The following is a 23,299-nucleotide window of genomic DNA, read 5'->3' as shown; positions in this document are numbered from 1 at the left end:
CATTTATCATCTTCGAATTGTTTGCTTTCTCAAACTAGTCAGGCAGAGAACAAAAACCAGTCGTATGTATTAATATATAGTTAGCTTTAAACTTAAACCAATTTTAAATGGATTTCTAGTAGCTCATGAATCAAGTGTCTGATTAACAGCTTTAAGAAAGATTCTATTTTTATTTTATTTTTTAATTATACTTTAAGTTCTCAGATACCTGTGCAGAACGTGCAGGTTTGTTACATAGGTATATATGTGCCATGGTGGTTTGATGCACCCATCAACCCATCATCTGCATTAGTTATTTCTCAAAATGCTATCCCTCCCTACACCTCCTGACAGGCCCCGGTGTGTGATATTCCCCTCCCTGTGTTCATGTAAAAGAAAGATTCTTTCCTGTCCACAAACAAAGGTCATTTTAGAACTGGGGGATAGGCAGAGGAAGAAAAACCTAGAAGGTGTCAGATGCCAGCAGAGCATTTTTGCCTACTTCATTACTTTGCATCCCTCTTTTCTGGTTTAGTTCTTGGGCCTGAAAGTCAATATACTCTGCTTTTCTTCAGTGAATGTCTTCTGATTTAGAATTAGGCCAAAACAGGCTTTGATCGAAAGACGAAAATACTGCTAGTAACTGATTTTACAGTGATTACAGCATCAATAGAATAGATTTTGTCAGTATTCTCCTGAGAGAACTATCCAAATGATACATTGTGGTTTAAATAAGGCTTTCTGCTCTGAATAGGCCTACACTTAAAAGTATTTATTGAGTACCTACAATGTATAAGGCACTCTGTTCTGTATTCTGAGGCACACCAACATAAATCAGATGTGAGACCTGCCCTTGAGGAGACTCTGTTATCTAGTAGAAATAACAAGACTTTTATGTGAAAGTGTATTTTTTCACATTTCACATCATATTTCACAAAAAATACCTAGGTATGTATATATTTTTTCCAGATTTCTTCTTTTGCACAAAATGATTAGGCTTGGCAAGCTTGCTTTTATGTAATAAGAGATCTTAAAATGCAGAAGCAGTTATATCAGCAGGTAACTGTGGAAGTAGAAGGCAAAAGAGAAGTACATTGCATTAATTTACTGATTGTTCATGCCTTACTGTGTGAATAACCATTATATTTATATTATAAATTAAAACCTCTTAACTTGTAAAGATAGAAATTACTGAATATATCATCTTGTTTTGCTGTACCATGTTAGTTTTCTTTTTGTTCAGATAGTTCTGTCTGTTATAATTTTATGGTGTCCAGCCCATCACTGATGGGCACCTAGGGTGATTCAATGTCTTTGCTGTTGTGAATAGTACTTTGATGACTATGCAAGTACATTGTCTTTTTGGTCGAATGATTTTCTTTTGGATATATACCCAGCAATTAGATTTCTAAGTCAAATGTTAGTTTTGTTTTAAGTTCTTTGAGAAATCTTCAAACTGCTTTCCACAGTAGCTGAAATAAATTATGTTCGCATCAACAGCATATAAGCATTCCCTTTTCTCCATAGCCTCGCCAGCATCTGTTGTTTTTTGACTTGTTAATAGCAGCCATCCTGACTGGTGTGAATGATATCTCATTGTGGTTTTGATTAACATTTCTCTGATGATTAGTAATGTGGAACATTGTTTTATATGTGTGTTGGCCGTTTGTATATCTTCATTTGAGTAGTGTCTGCTCATGTCTTTTGCCCATTTGTAATGGAGTTATTTTGTTTTTGTTTGTTAATTTGTTTAAATTCCTTATAGATTCTGGATATTAAACCTTGGTCAAATGTGTAGTTTGTGAATATTATCTCACCTTCTGGTCTGTTTACTCTGGCAGTAATTTCTTTTGCTGTGCAGAAGTTCTTTAATTAGGTTACACTTGTTAATTTTTATTTGTTTTTTCTTTTTTTTCTTTTTTTTTTCCTTTTGCAATTCCTTTTGATTACCTAGTCATAAATTCTTCTCAAGGAAGATACCCAGTATGGTTTCCTAGGATTTCTTCTAGGATCCTTAGAGTTTGAGGTCTTACATCTAAATATTTAATTCACCTTGAGTTAAATTTTGTACTTCATTTAAGGAAGGGGCCCAGATTCAATCTTCTGCATTTGGGTAGCCAGTTATCCCAGAAACGTTTATTGAATAGGAAGTTCTTTCCCATTGTTTATTGTTCTCAACTTTGTCAAAGATCAGATGAATGTAGATGTGCAGCTTTATTTCTGGGTTCTCTAATTTTTTTTTTTTTTTTTTATCTTAGTAAGTCTGTTTTAGTACCAGTACCATGCTGGTTCAATTATTGTAGCCTTATAGTGCAGTTGGAAGTCAGATAATGTGATGCCTCTGGCTTTGTTGTTTTTGTTTAGGATTTCTAAGGCTATTTGGGCAATATTTTAGTTTCATATGAATTTTAGAATAGTTTTTTTTGTAGTTCTCTGAAGAATGTTATTTTTAGTTTGATAGAAATAACATCAAATCTGTAGATTTCTTTTGGCAGTGTGGTCATTTTAACAATATTATTCTTCCATAGCATATAATATTTTTCCATTTGTTGGTGCTGTCTTTGATTTCTTTTGGAACTGTTTTGTAGTTTTTATTATAGAAATCTTTCACATTTTGGTTTGATGTGTTCCTAGGTGTTTTATTCTTTTGTGCCTATTGCAATGGAATTGCATTATTTAACTTGGCTCTCAGCTTGGATGTTATTGTTGTATAGAAATGCTACTGATTTGTGTGCATTTATTTTGTATTAGAAATTTGTACTGAAATAGTTTATCATTTCCAAGAGGCTTTTGGAAGAGTGTTTAGGGTTTTCTAGGTATAGAATCGTATTGTCTGTGACAAGAGATAATTTGACTTCTTTTCCTATTTGGATGTTTTTATACTTTCTCTTGCCTCATTGCTGTGGCCAGGACTTCCAGTACTATGTTGAAAAGGAGTGATGACAGTGGGCATCCTTGTCTTATTGCAGTTTTCAAGAGAAATGATTCTAGTTTTTGCCCATTCATTATGATGTTGGCTGCTGGTTTGATATAGATTACTCTTTTTATTTTGAGGTATGGTTCTTTGACATCTAGTTTCTTGCGGGTTTTTATCATGAAAGGATACTGGATTTTATTGAAAGCTTTTTCTGCATCCATTGAAATGATTATATGGCTTTTGTTTTTCATTCTGTTTTTGTTGTGAATCACATTTATTGATTTGTATATCTTAACCAACCTTGCATCCCCGGAATGAAGTCCTGCTTGATTGTGGTGGATTAATGTTCTGTCGTGCTGTTGGACTCAGTTTGCTAGTATTTTGTTGAGGATTTTTGTGTCTAGGTTTATCAGGGATATTGGCCTGTAGTTTTCTTTTTCCTTGTGACTTTGCCAGGTTTTGGTATTAGGGTAATGCTGGCTTTTTAGAATAAGTTAGAGAGATTTCCTTCCTCTTTGTTTTGGGAATACTTTCAGAGGAATGGATACAAGTTCTTCTTTGACTGGTAGAATTTGACTGGGAATCCATCTGGTCCAGGGCTTTTTTTATTTTGGTTGGAAGGTTTTTTTTAAATTACTGCTTTAATTTTGGAACTCAATATTGGCCTGTTCAGGGTTTCAGATCCTTCCCGATTCAATTCCAGGAGGTCGTGTGTTTCCAGGAATGTATTTATATCTTCTAGATGTTTTAGTTTGTGTGCATAGAAGTGTTCATAACGGTTCCTGAGAATCTTTTGTATTTCTGTGGGGTCATTTGTAATGTCACCTTTGTCCTTTCTGATTGTGCTTATTTGAATCTTATGTCTTTTTATCTTTGTTAATCTAGATGGTGTATGTCTGTCAATAGGTTTTATATTGTACCATGCAGATAAACCTACAAGCCCGTAGATGGCACTTACAGGTAAGAGCTGGCTGCACTCAACACAGCTAGGTATATACTTGATTCTTGTTTACCGAGAGACTCTTTGATGAGGGCCCTGCTGTGCCACAATTTCAGTGGACCAGGCTGGGGCACCCAGCACTGGCCCACACAGACTAGTTCCAGGTCAACAAGCTGGCCCTGGTGGCAAGTCTCATTGTCCAGAAGAGACAGCTGCTGTAGCAGCTCTCTTCCCTACCCAGGCTTATGGCAGGGCAGAGCACGATTCCAGTGCCTTCTGTTGAGGCACTTTTCACAGTTTTGGCTGTGGAGACCCCCTACCTAACTCCAGAACAGAATTTCCAATCTCTGGTGAGGGACTAAAATGCCTGCGTGATTGTGCCACCAGGTTGCATGACTGACTTTTATGCACGGATTAAAAATCGCATCCTGCTCTTAGTCTTGGGTATGGGAAAATATCTGCAGCTTTTCCTGGTGTCTTTCCCTCACAGTGTCTTCAAGCCTCTTCCCATGTTAGCTCCAGGGGTTGGGAGAAAGAAAGCGCTGTCCATTGGCCTGAGTTTCTTGGATCCCCAGTGGAAAGATGAATCATAGCGGGAGGCTCTCTGCCTCTCTCATGTACTTTTATCACTTTTATTTTTTCTCACTTTTATCAGCTCTATGCCATCACAGGGCCTGTTTGCTGACATTCTTCTCCCAAGGATCTGGGATGTTCCTCACAATTCTGGTGGATCCTCATTTTCCTTCTTGAATTAAAGCTCACAGAGTTTATGTATATGAACTATGTTGTTATTTCCAAGTGGCTGAGGCATGCTCTAATACACCTTCTTGGGAAAACAAAACAAAAAGACAAAAAAATTTTAGCTATCTGTATTGCTTTTCCTCTGACACCTAGAACAAATGTCAAGAAAAGTCTCAGCTCAATAAATAGTTGTTAAATGAGTGCTTGATTGAATAATTCTTAGTTCTTAATCTTTCCCAACTAATGGATCAGCAAATCCCATTAGTTATTTTAATAATGTCTCTTAGAGAGTAAATTTCCTCTGCATTTTTACAATTTATATCTTCCACTTGACCCTTGTTCTTTCAGACCTAGATTAAACAATAATTTCTTAACTACAGTCTATTTTCAACCTATCTTGCATACTTCTTATACTAATTTTCCTCACTGATTTCCTTGTCTCATTTTATTGCTTATAACATATACATTATATTAGGGGACTCATGAATCCTGTTAATAATCCCTTTTGTAATGTGAATCTTGCAATTAAGCATTCCATTACAGAATATCTTATATGTCTGCAAAGTTTTACATGCCTATAGTTTCCCTTCTTATGTAGTATTTTTGCCTCCTCTTGTAGTCCCCAGAACACTGCTAGGCCCAGAATGAGTACTTAATAAATACTTGCTGCCCTGACATACAGACGGTTATCCATTTGTGTTTTTGTGAAAAAGCTAAACTCCTATTCAACAAAGTGATTGAAAGAAACCAGAAAGTAACTGCAAGTAGTTAGGAAGAATATCGGTGAATGGAAATTTTAATCTTAAAAACTAGTGCTCTAAAGGGGTAGTACAAAGGACTTTTTGGGAAGTAATTAAACTGTTCTCTATGGTAGTTACATGACGCTATGCATTTGTTAAAATTCATAGAAATGTACAACAAAAAATGAACATCACAGTGTATAATTTAAAATAAAATTTAAAAATATTTTAATATAATGAAGGTTTTAACTATTTAAAAAAAAATGCAGTACACTAAGCAACATCTTGTCTCCATGTTCTGGAGTTATGCACTTGATTTTTCTTTCTTAAAAATAGTTTCAACTGTCTGGGCGCAATGACTCGCTCACGCCTGTAATCAAGGGTGTCCCTTGGGTAACTTCTGGAACTCAAAAGTGGAAGGGGGCTATTCCTAGTTTTATAATGAGGGCTATTGTTATGGTTAGAGATGAGAATTGGTTGATGTTGTTTATTATGGTTCAATGTCTGGAGAATAGGTTGTTGAAAATGATTACTATTATGAGAATTATAGATGCGGTGGATTGTATGAGGAAATATTTGGTGGCAGCTTCTGTGGAATGAGGGTTTGTTTTTTTAATTAGAATTGGAGTGAAGGCCAGTATATTTATCTCTAGGCCCACTCAGGCAAGGAATCAGTGTGAGCTTAGTGATGTAATGAGAGTGCCTGTGATTATGGTAAGGTAAATAATAAGTTGGGCTATTGGGTTAATTAGTACGGGAAGGGTGTAACCAACATTTTCAGGGTATGGGCCTGATAGCTTATTTAGCTGACCTTACTTTAGGATGGAGTGTGATTGGTAGCACGGAGAAATTTGGGTTCTCAGGAGTAGGTTCGACACCTATAATTCTAGAAATAAGAGGGTTAAGCCCTCTATTGTTTACTCTATCAAAGTAACTCTTTTGTCAGACATATTTCTAGGTTTGAGGGGGAATGCCGGAGATTGTAATGGTGTTGAGATGTATCATGTGAGGAATGCTAGTGTAAATGGGAGGAAATTCTTTCATAGTAAATGTATGAGTTGATCATAACGGAATCGGGGGTATGTTGCTCGAATTCATAGGAACAGAGAGGTCAAGAGTAGTGTTTTGATAGTAAAGCATGTTGTGAATAGTTCTGGGTAATGAATGGGATAAAATGTTCCTAGGAAAATTGTAGTTGTCAGGGCATTTATCATAATAATGTTTATGTATTCAGCTATGAAGAACAGGGTGAATGGACCCGCGGCATATTCAATATTAAAGCCTGAGACTAGTTCCGATTCACCTTCTGTGAGGTCAAAGGGAGCTCGGTTGGTTTCTGCCAATATGGAAATAAATCATATTATGGCTAAGGGTCATGATGGTAGGAGGAGTCAGAGGTGTTCTTGTGTTGTAATGAGTGCGTGAAGGTTGAATGAACCGCTTATTAGTAAGACTGACAATAGGATAACAGCAAGGGTAACTTCATATGAAATTATGAGGCCGAGGTGGGTGGATCACGAGATCAGGAGATCGAAACCAGCCTGGCTAACACGGTGAAACCCCGTCTCTACTAAAAATACAAAAAAATTAGCCGGGCATGGTGGCACGTGACTATAGTCCCAGCTACTTGGGAGGCTGAGGCAGGAGAATCGCTTGAACGCGGGAGGCGGAGATTGCAGTGAGCCGAGATCCGAGATCTTGCCACTGCACTCCAGCCTGGGTGACAGAGTGAGACTCCATTTCAAAAGAAAAAAGAAAAAAATATAGTCTCAACTATAATGGTAGGTGATTATTTCCCTTCCTAGTCTCACGCATAACACTTTGGTATAACCCAAGTTTGGTGTTGTACTCCATCCTCTTCTTTTTGCTTTTCCACATTTAAAAGAAATTATCAAGTATAGTTGAAATTATGCCTTCATTGATATACAGTAGCCTGATTTATATAAAGTTTACCAACTTCAATTATTTTTTTTTTCCTCAGAACAAACTTTCAAGGCCAAATTCTTGTTATTCATAAAGCACCCTAGGTGCAATAAAAATGCAGAATTTAGACCTTAGTTTAAGCTTTTCTTTTTCTCAGTAAATACTGTTCAAAGTCATGAGCCATCTTTTCCTTCAATTGTACTAGTAATTAATAGGCACTAGGCAGTCATTGAATATATCCAAATATACCTGGTCCCCCTGTTGGATGGAAAAGCTAAATAGCTTCATTTTGTGACCTGATACTCTGCTGAATAAGCAAAGACGATGGAAATTTCCTTTCCAGACCAGACCATTTTATGAAAATAACTTCTTAGCCAAGAAGTTATTGGGGTTGATGAGGCCCCTATTCTGTGCTAGGCTACATGGAAAGATTACTACAATATATCAGACATTTTGATAGAAAAGAGCAAAATAATTGCAGCTGTTCTTTGAATGGAAAATTTTAACATTACAAATAAATTCCATCTGTGTCTGCACATGTAGTAGTTACAAGAAGTTTTCTAGCCTTAACTTTTGATCAAACTGGCTACACAATGTTGGGGTAAGAAAGACTGGAATTTCTAGACCTTCATTAATCATACCTGCATGTAGGTGAACCCCAAAATTATATTGACCAGAAGTTGTGATAAGAATTGTACTCTGTTTAGCAGATGTGTATTTATTTAGGAAATGAATGTATTCAGCAAAACCTCAAATAAAATATATTCATAAATACACCATCAGGTAGAGAGTTAAAAAATACTGCTTTAAGTTATACCATAGCTTCTAATCTTAAGTTTGTGATATTTATAAAAAGTCCTGCTGATTTTTAATGAAGACTGCATAATTAAAGAAACCTCCTAAGACTTTCCATAAGTCAAGGGACACCCAGCTCTCTACTGATTATCATAAACTAAATTGGCAATCTGGGACATTTTATGAAAATTACTTGTATTTTAATGGATTTTATGCAATACCATTTAAAATATGTTTTTGATTTCAATTCCATACTTGAAAAGAAATGAATGCTGGAAAATGTATTAGACAAAAATATTTATTAGAATAACTGCTTAAAATGTGTTTTTAACTGTTAAAAGAAAGTAATTTTATATTTTAATACTATAGTTTTCTGTTTATTATTTTAAAGCCACTCTTTTTTTTTCCATTGGTTTGACTAGCTAGCTTCCCGTTTTCAATTTTTAGTATGAAAAATTTCCTGATTGTTTAACAAATTACTGTTATTCTTTTTTTTATTTAGGACTTAATTCTTTAATTTCTTCTTGTATAATATGGTGGTAAAGATCATGGGTTCTAAAGGTGAGCTGTTTAGTTTGAATCTCTGTTCCACCATTTTCTAGCTGTGTTCTCTTGGGCAAGAAAGTTAAACTGGTCTGAGAACTGTTTTCTTGTTAATTAAAATGAAACACAGTGCTTAGTGTCATGTCTGGCATATGATATAAGTATTTAAAATGTATAATTCTCACATAAGTTTCACTGAAGTATGGCAAATTGAATTTTAATGTCCCACTAAACTTTAAACATTCTAAAACAAAAATAGTATTTTCTAATTTTTTTTTGCTTTCTGAAAACCGAGGCTGTGGAACCAGAACTAACCTACAGGACTTTGGGGGTAGCTTCCACTGCTAGGATATTTCTTGGAAACATGAATTGAAGAATATAGAAAAAGTATTAATCATTTTTAAAATTGCTACAGGACTACAGGCGCCTACCATCATGCCCGGCTAATTTTTTTGTATTTTTAGTAGAGACGAGGTTTCACTGTGTTAGCCAGGATGGTCTCAATCTCCTGACCTTGTGATCCACCCGCCTCGGCCTCCCAGAGTGCTGGGATTACAGGCCTTTAAAGACCTCGGCAAACTAATGATCAAGGCTAAGGAAATGGTGGAGTTATCAAAATCAATTGCTAATAAAATTAAAGACAAACAAGGTGACATCACAGAAGATGAGACTATCAGGTTTAAATCCTACTTGCTGAGCATGGGAATAGCTAACCCAGTTACCAGAGAAACCTACGGCTCAGGCACACAGTACCACATGCAATTGGCCAAACAGCTGGCTAGAATATTGCAGGTGCCTTTAGAGGAACTAGAGGGAATAATGTCACTCACGGAGGTTTACTCTCACCAGAAGATTTAATGAATGCGTGCAAGATGCTGGAAGCACTGAAATTACCTCTCAGGCTCCGTGTGTTTGACAGTGGCGTCATGGTAATTGAGCTTCAGTCTCACAAGGAAGAGGAAATGGTGGCCTCGGCCCTGGAGACAGTTTCAGAAAAGGGATCCCTAACATCGGAAGAGTTTGCTAAGCTTGTGGGAATGTCTGTCCTTCTAGCCAAAGAAAGGTTGCTGCTTGCAGAGAAGATGGGCCATCTTTGCTGTGATGACTCAGTGGAAGGCCTGCGTTTTTACCCAAGTTTATTTATGACACAGAGCTAAGGGTTTTGTGTTTAAAATCCTTTTTGTCCATATGCTTGCATCATGTAGAGGTTGTATGACATTGAGCTAAGAGATAAACCCCGATCAACTGAGAATTTATTAGAACTTCAAAAAAACAATTGCTACATAGCAGCAGTCTTTTAAAATTATTTCTTAACACTTCTACTTGTTTTCACACCAAGAAAAATGGAATTATTTATATGGAATTCTACATGTTCTGGAAGGCTGGGAATATTTAGTGCTTTTTTCCGGTTCCCCTAAAAAGATAGTCACTTAGGTGCTGGTCTGTTTCAAATCTAATGTTAAAAAGTTGCAGTATTCTATGATGAAGAATCATTAACAAATATTTATCATGTAGATATTTTAAAATATCCATAAATATTTACAGAAACTGCATCTATACCAACAAACAAAGAAACATTCCTGAGATGTTACCTGAGATATACCTTAAACATACCTGAGATGTACTGAAGCACAGAGATGATTAGTACCTTCTTCAAATTTTAGAGAGGTTATAATGGGCAGAATCCAATACCCGTTTGCTGTCAGTTATTCCTGTTTGTCAGTTAGTCAGACGCTCAGGTAAATTAGATATATTTTAATAAATTATCTATTGTTGGATCACTAAGTGATATTTTAGAATAAAGTATCTTAGATACTTTAGAATAAATCACCTAAGATACTATAGAATAAATCCTTCCACTTGTGCATATGCATGCATCATTTTTAATGGCGAAAATGTATCTTACTCTCTCACCATGGAAACTGGCTTATAACTGAACTTCACTTTTCAGTAAAGGGGTATTCAGTCTTTTGGCATCCCTGGGCCGCATTGGAAAAATAATTGTCTTAGGTCACACATAAAATACACTAACCCTAATGATAGCTGATGAGCTAAAAAAAATTCCAGGCCGGGCGCGGTGGCTCAAGCCTGTAATCCCAGCACTTTGGGAGGCCGAGACTGGCGGATCACGAGGTCAGGAGATGGAGACCATCCTGGCTAATACGGTGAAACCCTGTCTCTACTTAAAAATACAAAAAACTAGCCGGGCGACGAGGCGGGCGCCTGTAGTCCCAGCTACTCAGGAGGCTGAGGCAGGAGAATGGCGTAAACCCGGGAGGCGGAGCTTGCAGTGAGCTGAGATCCGGCCACTGCACTCCAGCCTGGGTGGGAATCTAAGTAGTACCATTCAGGACATAGGCATGGGCAAGGACTTCATGTCTAAAACACCAAAAGCAACGGCAGCAAAAGCCAAAATTGACAAATGGGATCTCATTAAACTAAAGAGCTTTTGCACAGCAAAAGAAACTACCATCAGAGTGAACAGGCAACCTACAGAATGGGAGAAAATTTTTGCTGTCTACTCATCTGACAAAGGGCTAATATCCAGAATCTACAAAGAACTCAAACAAATATACAAGAAAAAAACAAACAACCCCATCAAAAAGTGGGCAAAGGATATGAACAGACATTTCTCAAAAGAAGACATCCATACAGCCAACAGACACATGAAAAAATGCTCATCATCACTCGCCATCAGAGAAATGCAAATCAAAACCACAATGAGATACCATCTCACACCAGTTAGAATGGCAATCATTAAGAAGTCAGGAAACAACAGATGTTGGAGAGGATGTGGAGAAATAGGAACACTTTTACACTGTTGGTGGGATTGTAAACTAGTTCAACCATTATGGAAAACAGTATGGCGATTCCTCAAGGATCTAGAACTAGATGTACCATATGACCCAGCCATCCCACTACTGGGTATATACCCAAAGGATTATAAATTACTCTACTACAAAGACACATGCACACGTATGTTTATTGCGGCACTATTCACAATAGCAAAGACTTGGAATCAACCCAAATGTCCATCTGTGACAGACTGGATTAAGAAAATGTGGCACATATACACCATGGAATACTATGCAGCCATACAAAAGGATGAGTTTGTGTCCGTTGTAGGGACATGGATGCAGCTGGAAACCATCATTCTTAGCAAACTATCACAAGAAGAGAAAACCAAACACCGCATGTTCTCACTCATAGGTGGGAACTGAACAATGAGATCACTTGGACTCGGGAAGGGGAACATCACACACTGGGGCCTATCATGGGGAGGGGGGAGGAGGGAGGGATTGCATTGGGGAGTTATACATGATATAAACGTTATGCACATGTACCCTAGAACTTAAAGTATAATAAAAAAAAATAAAAAAATAAAAATTAAAAAAAAAAATTCCAAAACGTTTCATAATGTTTTGAAAAAGTTAATGAATTTATGTTGGACCACATTCAAAGCCATCTTGGGCCACATGTGGCCTGCGGGTACCGGGTTGAACTAGCTTGTTTTAATATATGGCCTCCCACTGGATCTTCAACAGGTTTTAGCCACATTTTCAGTAAGCAGTTCAGCATTTTTAAAAATCAGTGGGTAAAATGAGTATTTCAATTTCTACAATTTTATTTCCTTTAAGTTATACTTACTACTAATATTGATAAAATTCAAACAAGAGAAAAAAGCAGTTCTGCTTACACAACACTTGAGTAATAACACTAGACATTAAAGTTCTTTTTTCATGCACTTTACTTTCAATAAGGATGCTGACATGTTATTTTCTTTTTTCAACTTGAATACTTTTAGATTTATGTCAATAAGTGATTCTGTGAATCAGGATCAAAATGCCTAAGGCAAAAGCATGTTCATAGAGTGAATAAATGCTTTGTAGCTGGTATATACTTTAAAATGAGGCCATGGTTTACTTTTTGTCTTTTGATAAATATATGGAGATTTGCTTTTGGAGTGAAAATAGGTAAAGATGTAATGTGGATCACAATAATTGATTTCACAAATAAATAACTCACTTAACAAGAGAGTGATGAAGGAATTGTATTATCATCCCTGGAGATGGAAGAGTTCAGTCTGGCTTGATGGAATATTTTTGTTTTTTGTTTGGTTGGTTGGTTGGTTGGTTTTTTTTTTTTTTTTTTTTTTATGAGACAATCTTGCTCTGTTACCTGGGTTGTTACTCAGTGACGTGGTCATGGATCACTGCAGCCTCAATTTCCTGGCATCAAGCAAGCCTCTCACCTTGGCCTCTCAAAGTGCTGGAATTACAAGCATGAGCCACTTTGCCTGGCAGTTTATGGATTCTTCAAGCATCCATGACTCCTATTTTTAATTGAATTGTTATACAACTTAACACCCACCATTTTCTGTTCAACCAGGTGGTGAAATTACAGGCTTTAATCACCCAACATAACATTTAATGTTCAGATGACCTTCCTTTTCAAAAATCTGGACACTTTATAATAGTCAAAATAAGTTGTAAATGGTAGACGTTGGCATACGATTTTTTACTGGTCTCTTGCTTTTTCGCACATCTTGTGAGCAGTGGCACTGACCGCTTTTGTTCTGTATTATCTTTTCAAAGATGCAAATATCCTTGAAAGATATAGTGTCACCCTTCAGAGCAAAGGGTAAATTTGCTTACTGCCCAGTATAAAGGATTCAGATTGTGTATCCTTTCCCTCTGTATCATCATGTAGAAATTGAGAATCAGTAAGCAGTTAAAAGAAAATGCTGATACTCTGATTACTGCTCTATCTGTGGCCCAGGGGTCTCATGTTATCTGCCAGCATCCTTAAAACTGTGGCAGGCTTACAAGTTAGTTTGCAAGTTGGGTGAAATCTCAGACTCCACCATTTTTGACAGTAGTTCTTATTTCTGGACATACTCTTGTTCTTGATAGTCATAGTTCAAATAACTATGGTAACAATTAATTGCACAGAAATTCAGTAATGAGCCCATAGAATGATATGACCCAAGCCCCTTTTATTTTAGCACCTTTTGTTTACTAGTTGGTTAACTTCTTGGATCATTTGATTCTGGTCTTATTTAACTAATTAGGTAATGTATGGCAGTTGTTCTCAGCTGGGCAGTTTGGAACATGCTGTTTTGGCTTGTGTCTGAGAGTACGTTCATAGTGCTTTCTGGTATGTTCATCTGGGGCACACTGCTGTAGCTTCAGACTAGTTCTTCTTCCTATGGCAAATAAATTTGTTTTGGTGGGTAAACAATTATCTAAGTTGCTAGGCTCCCTTGAAAGGAAAGTGTTTAATTTCCTTTGTAATGAAATCTTATCACTTTACCAACTATAGAGGAAAAAGCCCAATGTTACAGCTAACATAGTCTGAAAAGGTAGTATTTGCTTTTGTTGTGTTTGTTTTCTTTAGTTATGGGGAGCCCTTCAGGCATGATGATTATGATATGGACCCACCATCAGTGACAGATGTTTAACAGTTATTTTCCCAGAACAGCCTAGAGAGAGTGACCAGGGAAATGCAGTATTTTTGTGTGTGAAAGTAACTTGATCAAGACTTATCTACCTACTGAGTCTGTGCAGCCTTGAAGAGGCATTGATATAAACAGATTTTAGATTGTTAAGCAACATTTATTAATATACATTGCTTTGTGGAGATTCTTACAACTTCCTTATTATTTATTTATTTATTTATTTATTTATTTTGAGATGAAGTCTCGCTCTGTCACCAGGCTGGAGTGCAGTGGCACGATCTCGGCTCACTGCAACCTCTGCCTCCCAGGTTCAAGCGATTCTCCTGCCTCAACTTCCCCAGTAGCTGGGACTACAGGTGTGCACCACCACACCTGGCTAATTTTTGTATTTTTAGTAGAGATGGGGTTTCATCAGGTTGGCCAGAATGGTCTCGATCTCCTGACCTCGTGATCCGCCTGCCTCAGCCTCCTAAAGTGCTGGAATTACAGGCGTGAGCCACTGCGCCAGCCACAAATTCTTTTAAAAACAAAATTGCAATCATCTTATGTTTGTGGGAGGCCATTTAAACTCTTTTACCCTGAATAGATTGTAATGAAAGCTTAGTTTTGAAATGGGTGGCTATGTTTAATTTTTCAGTGTGTAAAAAATAAAGGCATGCCTATTTGTCTCATTATATGAAGTTAATAAAGCATGCTATTTAGTTAGACAAGGGTTTCATTGTTTTGAAAGCTGATCCTGTGATCTAAAATTCTGACAGAATTTTCTGTGGAAATTACCCAGTTATATAATGTGTACAAAGATTTGGTATCTTCTGCTATTAGACATTTAATAGAATAATAATTATTAAGGGTATATAAAACAAATTTATATAAGTTGAATTGGGGCATTGTGTGCCATTTCAGTGAACTTGATCAATATGCCAAAGGATTATGATTCTTTCCTGGATTTAATGGCTTGCTTCACAGTGAGTGTTAGGTTGAGATTCTGTCAGAGTGATGCCATTAGCAATAGGTCAGTGCTCTTTGAATAATTTTCTGTTTTGCTCCCCTTCTTTCACTTTATTTATTGTTCAGTTATTTATGGTTGCCACTGTAATAACACTTTTGAGTTTAAAAAAGCCATTGCCTTAAAATATTTTTGTTGTATTGAGAGAAAATTTGGTTCTAGCAAAGAGACATTTTACTGGGATGAAAATACAGCAAGGCATTTGTAAAAATAGCTTTTTTTTCCCATTGGAAAAATAAAAGGAAGTGGAAAAATACATTTATTTCAACCTAGAATCATTAGGAGTTGCGTTTCTGAGAATTTTCATGTGGGTTTCTATGGGTATTATTGGTCTTCCTCATAGAATGATTTGGGAGACTTTCAGAGATTATGTCAATAACTTCCTTACTCCTCATTATTTCACAATGATTTTGATTTTCCCATTTTTTCAGAAACAAATGTTGGTGGATTTTCACAGTGAACACTAGCTAAGTACTTGAGTAGATTCTGAGTGTAGAGACTGAGATCAGATTTATTTCACTTTAGAACATTTTCTACTGCTTCAGATTTATCTATTCATTGGGAGAGATAATGCTTTTGCATTTGAAACAATTTAATAGGTGCCAAATACTGCAGTCAATCTAAGAAAAGAGCAATTTTACAATTTGGCAGGATGTTCTTTGATGGGAATTGACTTAGAGCTCAAGAAATATATTGCTCGACAGTATTTAACTGCCAGTCAACTTTCTTATTAGATTCTCTTACTTTAGAAGCTCCTTTTTAATGGATCATTATCAAGATATAATTTCTTACTTTGGTCAGCCCTTTTTCTGAGCACAACACTTTTGGAGTTTTGCTGTAATTCAATAAATTGTTATGTCTTCTTAAGTTTCTCAGGGAGAAATGTACAGTTTCCCAGTGATCCTTTAAACATTTACTGGACATACAAAGCAGCCTATCTTGTTTCTCAGAGCCCCATGATGTGAGTGAGGAAAGTCATTAGGCTTCATTAATGCTCAAGCATCAGCCCAGCATATTGTAAACTACTTGGCTAACAGTGCTACCTAGCAACTATATTGCTTTCTTTAAGCACTTTATCATCCTTATTTGTTGTTTCTATTAATATTGACAGCAGCTTAAGAAACATTTTATTGAATTGTGCAGATACAGTTTTCTTATGTTTGATCCCAAAGTCCAGTTCTTCATTTACATACCTTCACTATTATACTGCCCTAGAAAGACTTTCCTATATTATGGTTGATGCACTATTCTGTCGTTCATTAGTTTTAATAGCTTGAGGGGAGGGATTTCCTCTCAACTCTATATATCTCTAGTTCGTTATGTATGTTTAAAATACTAGCTACCAATCCTTGAGCACTTATTATCATTTATTTATTTATTTATTCTCTGCATATTTATAGAATATCTGCTATGGGTCAGATATGACAGCAGGCGTGAGATAACATGATGAGCCATGAGAGAACTTATAATTAGCAATCTAGCTTATTTTTTGACAGGCAGTTCAATAGGCATATTGCATCTGTTATATATAATTTTCTGTGCAACAATTCTAAGAGGTGGGTATTATGACTCTCAACTGATGGATGAAGAATTTGAAACTCAGAGAAGTTAATCAGCTTGCTCAGTCACACAGATAAATGGATGATCTGAGATTCAAATGCAAGTCAGTCAGGCTCTGTATTAGTTTTCTATGCTGTGTAACAAATACTAAGTACTTAGTGGCTTGAAACAGCACACACTTATTACATCACAGTGTCTATGGGTCAGGAGTCCTGGCACAGCTCAGCTGAGTTCTCTGAAAGACTACAATCAAGGTGTCAGCGAGGACTGACTTCTTATCTGATGGCTCCACTATGGCAGAATCAATTTTCAAGCTCATGTGAATGTTGACAAAATTCATTTCTTTGAGGCTGTAGTGCTCATAGCATTTTGCTTCTTCATAACCAGCAAACTTCATAACCTAGTGTGAATCTTCTAGAAAAAGTATTTTATAACATAACATCGTCATTAGAGTGACATCCTATCACCTTTGCCAAATTCTATTGGTTGGAAGCAAATAGCAGGTCCTACCCACACTCAAGGGGAAGGAAGCATACAAGGAGTGAATACCAGGAGGTAGGAACATGGTGGGGCCACACTGGAGTGGGTCACAGATTCCACAATCTACAATCGTTCCACTATACCATGCTGCATCTAGTAAGAGCTCAATACCTATGAATTGATTTTTTTAAATTATGTAAAGCTATATAACACTATTAGAAAAGTTTGGGGGTAAAATCCCCATAATCCCATGATCCCAACACAGTTCGATGAGTCTCCTGAGCAAGGTGCTAGGTACTCATGCCTGCTGTCTCTAAGCCATCATAATGATGGTGTTTGACTTCCTGTTAGTCTTTAAAAAATATGCACAGTTCTCCTTTGTACTGCTGAAATCAGAGCAAATACATTATTCTCCAGAATTCCTTTCTCACTTTTGATATCATTAACATTTTTTTTTTGTTGCTGCAAAATTGTATAGCTGTCATTTTCAGCATGCTCACAACATTCTTTCAACTGTCCATGCCACCAAACATTTATTTTATCTCCAAATGATTGGATATGCAGGCAACTTTCAATCTTCCACTACTGAAAACAAGCGAATGAACAAAAACAACAGAACACAGTTGCATAACTACTTTCAGACTCAGAATTCTGCTGTCTTTTGTATTATTTACTTAAATTAGGAATCCAGAAGTGAAATTACTGTATCAAATAACATGAACATTTCCATGACTCTGGGTGCATGCTATCAAAATACTTCTGATTTTATTTGACTGACTTAATTAACAGCCTTCAAAATTGCCGAGGCATATGATAGTGCTATTAGGAACTCTTTGATCACTGGAAAGACAGTATCTTTACCTGTCCTAAATTCAGGTGTTTTGGTTGAGAGAAGTGGGGAGATTATCTTTTCTTCATGGCCATGGACCATTTCTAAGGGTCTTATTCTACCCTGGAGTTCAAGTGGAAGACATTGATACCCTCAGGATACTGCCTTACCCTTCATACCAAATGATGTCATGTCTATGGATGGTTTTCCTGGTCACAGTGTAGGACAGTGCCTTTCCTACAGTGGATCAGAGGCTATTCTCACAGGACATTTGGGAAATCTGTATTTCCTTGTGTACAGGGACAGATTAGACTAATTTATTTATTCAGATGCGGTACTCTGCTATTGTATGTATCCACTTTAGCAGCACGTATTACAGTAGGGTTTTCTGCAGTAGAAAAGTAAAAGAAGAAAAAAAGCTAATGTTACACACAGTAGACTGGATCATAGTTGTCATCCAGTTAACACTGACAAGAACAGATTAATTGATTATTACTTTTCTTGTGATTCAAGAACTGATAGTTTGGAGTTTGTAGTTACAGTCTTTTTTTTTAAAGTATCTGTTGTGAGCTGGAGAATTTAGCTACCAAATTTGGTTTGCATATGCCTGCCCTGTGACCTCACATCAGCCTGTTTGAAGGTTTGTGTATTTGTGCTTATCCTTATATGGTAAGGCTGCCTGGAGAATCTGTCTGACCAAAATTAGAAGCACTGTAGCATTTGTAGGAAGTGTGGTTTTAGGATGTGGATTGTCTTTGTTGCATAGAGAAGGTGGTGAATTGTAGAACATCTTATGGACTATAAAATAATCATCGTTTCATAGCTCTTAATGGTCCTTATAATAGTCAGATTTCCTTGATTCTCTAGATTCTTGAACTTGTCCCTTGACAAGTTCCCCTAGAGAGAATTGAAATCTATATAGAAACTCACTGTACCGAATTGATAGTGGTAGTGATAAGGGCAGGGAAGTGGAGGCTGGAATGAACTGGTTTGTTTGCTTTCAAAATCTTAGTGTAACTCTAGGCAGAAATTTTTGAAATGGAAGGTCAACATATATTAGGCTAGCACTTGTCACAAATATTTAGTTTTGGTACTTGCTTATGACCGTGTGATTTGTTTCAAGGAAGGCTTTTGCTTTAAGGGCACCTATTCCCAAAGCCCCCAGAACAACCTAAAGTACCTATTCCTCTATTCCCTTTTATTACTGATTTTCTGTAGCCACCTATGGTCACAAGCCACTGACACTGTTGTGGAAACACTTTGTGGAAGCACTATTGTGCAATGTTCTTAACGTCACAATTTGACTAAATACATGAAAACAATTTCAAATGGAGATAGGACTTTCTTTTGGTAAAGTCATTGTAATTCATATGAATCATTGTTTCTTCACAGAAACTTTTTCTTACAGAATCTTAAAGATCCAGGAGGCTTTTATTGCTGCTGGCCTGTTTCTTTTTTTTATTATCACATGATCTCAGACTGGGAAAGGACAAAATGATTACCTAAAAAAACCTATAGTGTATAAAACCTTCAAAATACTCAAAATAACGAACAGGGATTCTTGATTTTTCTTAGGCCAAACTTTAGAATTAAGCGTGATACAAACGTATTATGAGTCATATCTGCACTCAGGTAGGCTTCATTAAGTTGGCAGACAGTCTAATTAGCATGAGACAACATACATTGTAGTGCATGATTTTGTTATTCGTAGGCTTGGTGTTCAAATGGTGCTTTTTAGTCTGACAGAGCATGCGTAACTGTGTAACTTGGAGCATGTTCTTTAATCCATCTGAGCATTTGTCTCTTTGTCTATGAGTTTGGAATGAAAATAATAACAGTGTCTCATAAGATTATTGTTAGAATTAAACAAAATAAGCATGTAAAGAGCTTAGCACAGTGCCTGGCCCATAGGAAACACTTAATAAATAATAATTATTGTATTATACTTTACAATACAATTGTATCTGCAATACAGAGAGAGACTTAATACATATAGAATTCCATAACCCATTGCTAGCACATTCTAAAGTGGGGTCTGTGTCTCTCTGTTTCTTCTTATGAGCCCAGCCCTAATATACCCACTTACCTGTAGCAGAAAGATGCCAAACTTTTATTAAGGGCTCGTTAGATTCCATCATTTAAATTATCTACTAGTATGGAACATATGACCTTATAATTATAATTAAAGTTACTTCAGACCATAACTACTATCTTTATTTTATTTTTACTTCTATTGGGGTAAGAACAGTGGCCATTAGGCTCAGTGTGTACTCAGGGACTCTGATCTTGATTGAACTATAGCTCCTAACATTATTAGGCAGGAGTTGAACACTGATCCTTCCCTAGAAGCAGAAGATCTTAGAGTTGAAATTGGATATTCCATTGATTTTGTTTATAATGATGTAGAGATTAAATTGTGTCATACTCATTTGGATAAAAAAGGAAGCAAAATCACAGTCCAGTAAGTAGAAGTTAGATTTAAATTATTTAGCAGAACACATCAAAAGTGATATTCTTTGTAAAAGATTGTCGACCTTCTATAAAAATCTCTTAAGAAAAAAGCCATATAAAATATCATGAGGCTAGACAGTGAAACATAGTGGAACAAACTTAAGATTCAGAGTTAGGGATATCTAAATTTGAATTCCAGCCCTGACACCCAGTTGCTTTGTGACTGTGGATAAATTTACTTAACCTTTTTGAATCTCAGTATTCTAGTCTGTAAAATGGGGATTATAATATCTACCTTGCTGGGCTACTATAACTATTCAATGAAATAATATATGCAAAGTGCCCACTATAGCTATTATCACTTAATTGACCTTCTACAAATGGTAGCTCTTACTGATATGAATTATAAGAAGACAGTATCTGTCTTCCAGTCTTTTCAGAACACAGCCTCAAATTGAAATCCTCCTGAATTTGGAAATAATTGCAGAGCACCTTCTGATAGCCTAAAGTGTCTCTCTATGGTGGAGAAACCTGTAACATATGTGTGGCCAGAGCCCTAAATCTTGTAAAAATGTTGTGCTTTAACCTTTTTGTGTTTTGGTAAAGCAGATGCTATCTCTTTATCATAGGATATGCTAGAAGGATACTCTGTAGGGCTCAGGGCATTTTTGAGGACTCCTACTTCTGATCAGCTTTGTTCTAGGATTTGGAGAATAAGGAAGTTCTTTGCTAGTTGGGAATAGATAAGAATCTGTGTGCAAACAGTAATTATGAACAATGTCTCCCTGTATTCAAATCCTAGGTAAAAAGAATGCATGTAGTCATATTGTACATTCCACAGGCATTAGTACTTAAAGGGTGGGAGGAATATCTGGCATCAAAAAAGTGGCTAAAAACATAAGTAAACCCACTAATAAATGGAGTTTTCTCCAATCAATTTTGGAGAACCCATCAATTTAATTTCATACATGAGATGTTTAATCCAGGAAATTTATTTTGAATAAATATTTCCAAATAAGAGTCGAACCATGAAAAATCCTGCCCAGTCAACCTGAAAGACTGAGGTTTATTACTTTTTAATAAACGGTCATGGGTTGCTGATTACAGCCACCTTACTTTTCTCAAACTTCCCAGAAACTCTAGAAAGTATGGTCAGACTCCCACTATGCAGTAGGAGCTTTTATAAAAGCACTTTGACTACTTGAGTGCAGGCTGGGTTTATTGACTTTGTTCTAAATATACAGTGAGGAAAAGGGATAAACAGTGCAGCACTCTGGCAGACACTACTATAACCAGTAATCAAGGTTAATACCACCATCAATAAGTCAATTGCTATAATATGCCCTATGACATGATGTGATGAGAAAGGCATTTCTTCTTTGTGGTATTTGTCCCAAATATCCATAACCCCAGTATAATTACTGGAAATATATAAGACAAACTTGACCTGAGGGACATTCTACGAAATACTTAACCAGGGCCCCTCAAAACTGTCAAGGTCGCAGGAAATAAGAAAAGTCTGAGAAACTCTTACAGCCCAGAGGAAACTAAGGAGACATGGCAAATAAGTGTACTGACACATCCTGGAAAGGAACAGAAAAAGAACATTATTAGAAAAACTGATGAAATCCAAATAGGCTGGAGTTTAGTTAGTAGTATCACACCAATGTTGGCTTCTTAGTTGTGACAAATGTGCCACTATGAGGTAAGATGTTAACAACAGCAGAAACTGGGTTAGTGATATATGGAGACTTTTTATTATAGTTGCAGCTTTTCTGTAAATGTAAATTGCATTCCAAAATTAAAGTTTAGGCCGGGCGCGGTGGCTCACGCCTGTAATCCCAGCACTTTGGGAGGCCGAGGCGGGCGGATCAGGAGGTCAGGAGATCGAGACCATCCTGGCTAACACAGTGAAACCCCGTCTCTACTGAAAAAAAAATACAAAAAATTAGCCGGGCGTGGTGGCGGGCGCCTGTAGTCCCAGCTACTGGGGAGGCTGAGGCAGGAGAATGGCGTGAACCCGGGAGGCGGAGCTTGTAGTGAGCCGAGATGGCGCCACTGCACTCCAGTCTGGGCGACATAGCGAGACTCCATCTCAAAAAAAAAAAAAAAAAAATTAAAAAAATAAAAATAAAAATAAAAATAAAGAACAAAATTAAAGTTTATTATATTAAAATCTGAAAACATTTTGGTGGTGCTGAATTTAAAATAAAATTGTGAGATCAATCAGTATTAGTATCTACTTTGTGTCCAGCCCTGTGGTGAGCACTATATGGGGAGATAACAGCAAAAGGCATAGTCCCTACCTCCAGATAGTTTATCAACTAACTGAAGAGATGTGACTTTGACACGAAATGATTGGCAAACATTGGTACTCTTTGATTAAGCTCCAAACTGGATAGTAAAAACTGCAGGAGGTCTGATGGAGCAGCCACAGAGGACTTCACGGAGTAGATCTGGAAGAATCTACTCCGTGATTCTCAGTGGATACTCAGTGGAGAGAGGGGAGACTTGCAGATGAAGGGAACAAAGTGAGAAAAAGCATTGGAGTGTTGGGCATGACATGTTCAGAGGAGAATAAAGGCAGCCTGATCTGATCTGGGAGAGAGGGGGCTGCATACTTTTACAGAGGCAGATGAAGCAGGGCCTCATTATGCAGGGCGTTGAAAGTTCAACAGTCACAGAGGGTAGGGGTTGGAACCAGCCACAGGGAACCTCAGTAGCAGTTGGATAACTGTATGTGTCTCAATTATTTGAATTTCAGCCGTTGGCCAAATTTATGACTGTCATATATTAATCAGCTAACAACTGTCTTGGCATGTACATTTGATAAGACTATGTGGGGACGATGTTCACCTGCAAGAGGTGAAAGTACAGCCATGCCCACTTTCTGGATTAAAAAGGCTTTTTCTTAACTAAATGAAATATCACTTCTGA

General features: G+C 36.9%; 1 protein-coding gene and 1 pseudogene across 2 annotated transcripts in view; both read left to right on the top strand.

Moving 5' to 3' along the window:
* Positions 1–23,299, top strand: part of SH3BGRL (SH3 domain binding glutamate rich protein like) — a 110,922-nt gene that overhangs the window by 57,451 nt on the left and 30,172 nt on the right. The gene's annotated exons all lie outside the window — the stretch shown is intronic.
* Positions 4,657–9,841, top strand: LOC117078403 (annotated as a pseudogene). The gene is made up of 2 exons (XR_004434991.1): positions 4,657–4,699; positions 9,135–9,841. The product of XR_004434991.1 is annotated as a vacuolar protein-sorting-associated protein 36-like (transcript).

The sequence above is a fragment of the Trachypithecus francoisi genome, unplaced genomic scaffold, assembly GCF_009764315.1.
Source record: "Trachypithecus francoisi isolate TF-2019V2 unplaced genomic scaffold, Tfra_2.0 Lachesis_group6, whole genome shotgun sequence".
NCBI classification, from domain to species: Eukaryota; Metazoa; Chordata; class Mammalia; order Primates; family Cercopithecidae; genus Trachypithecus; species Trachypithecus francoisi.
The sequence above is the reverse complement of the archived record's forward strand: the minus strand, read 5'-3'. Positions and strand labels throughout refer to the sequence as shown.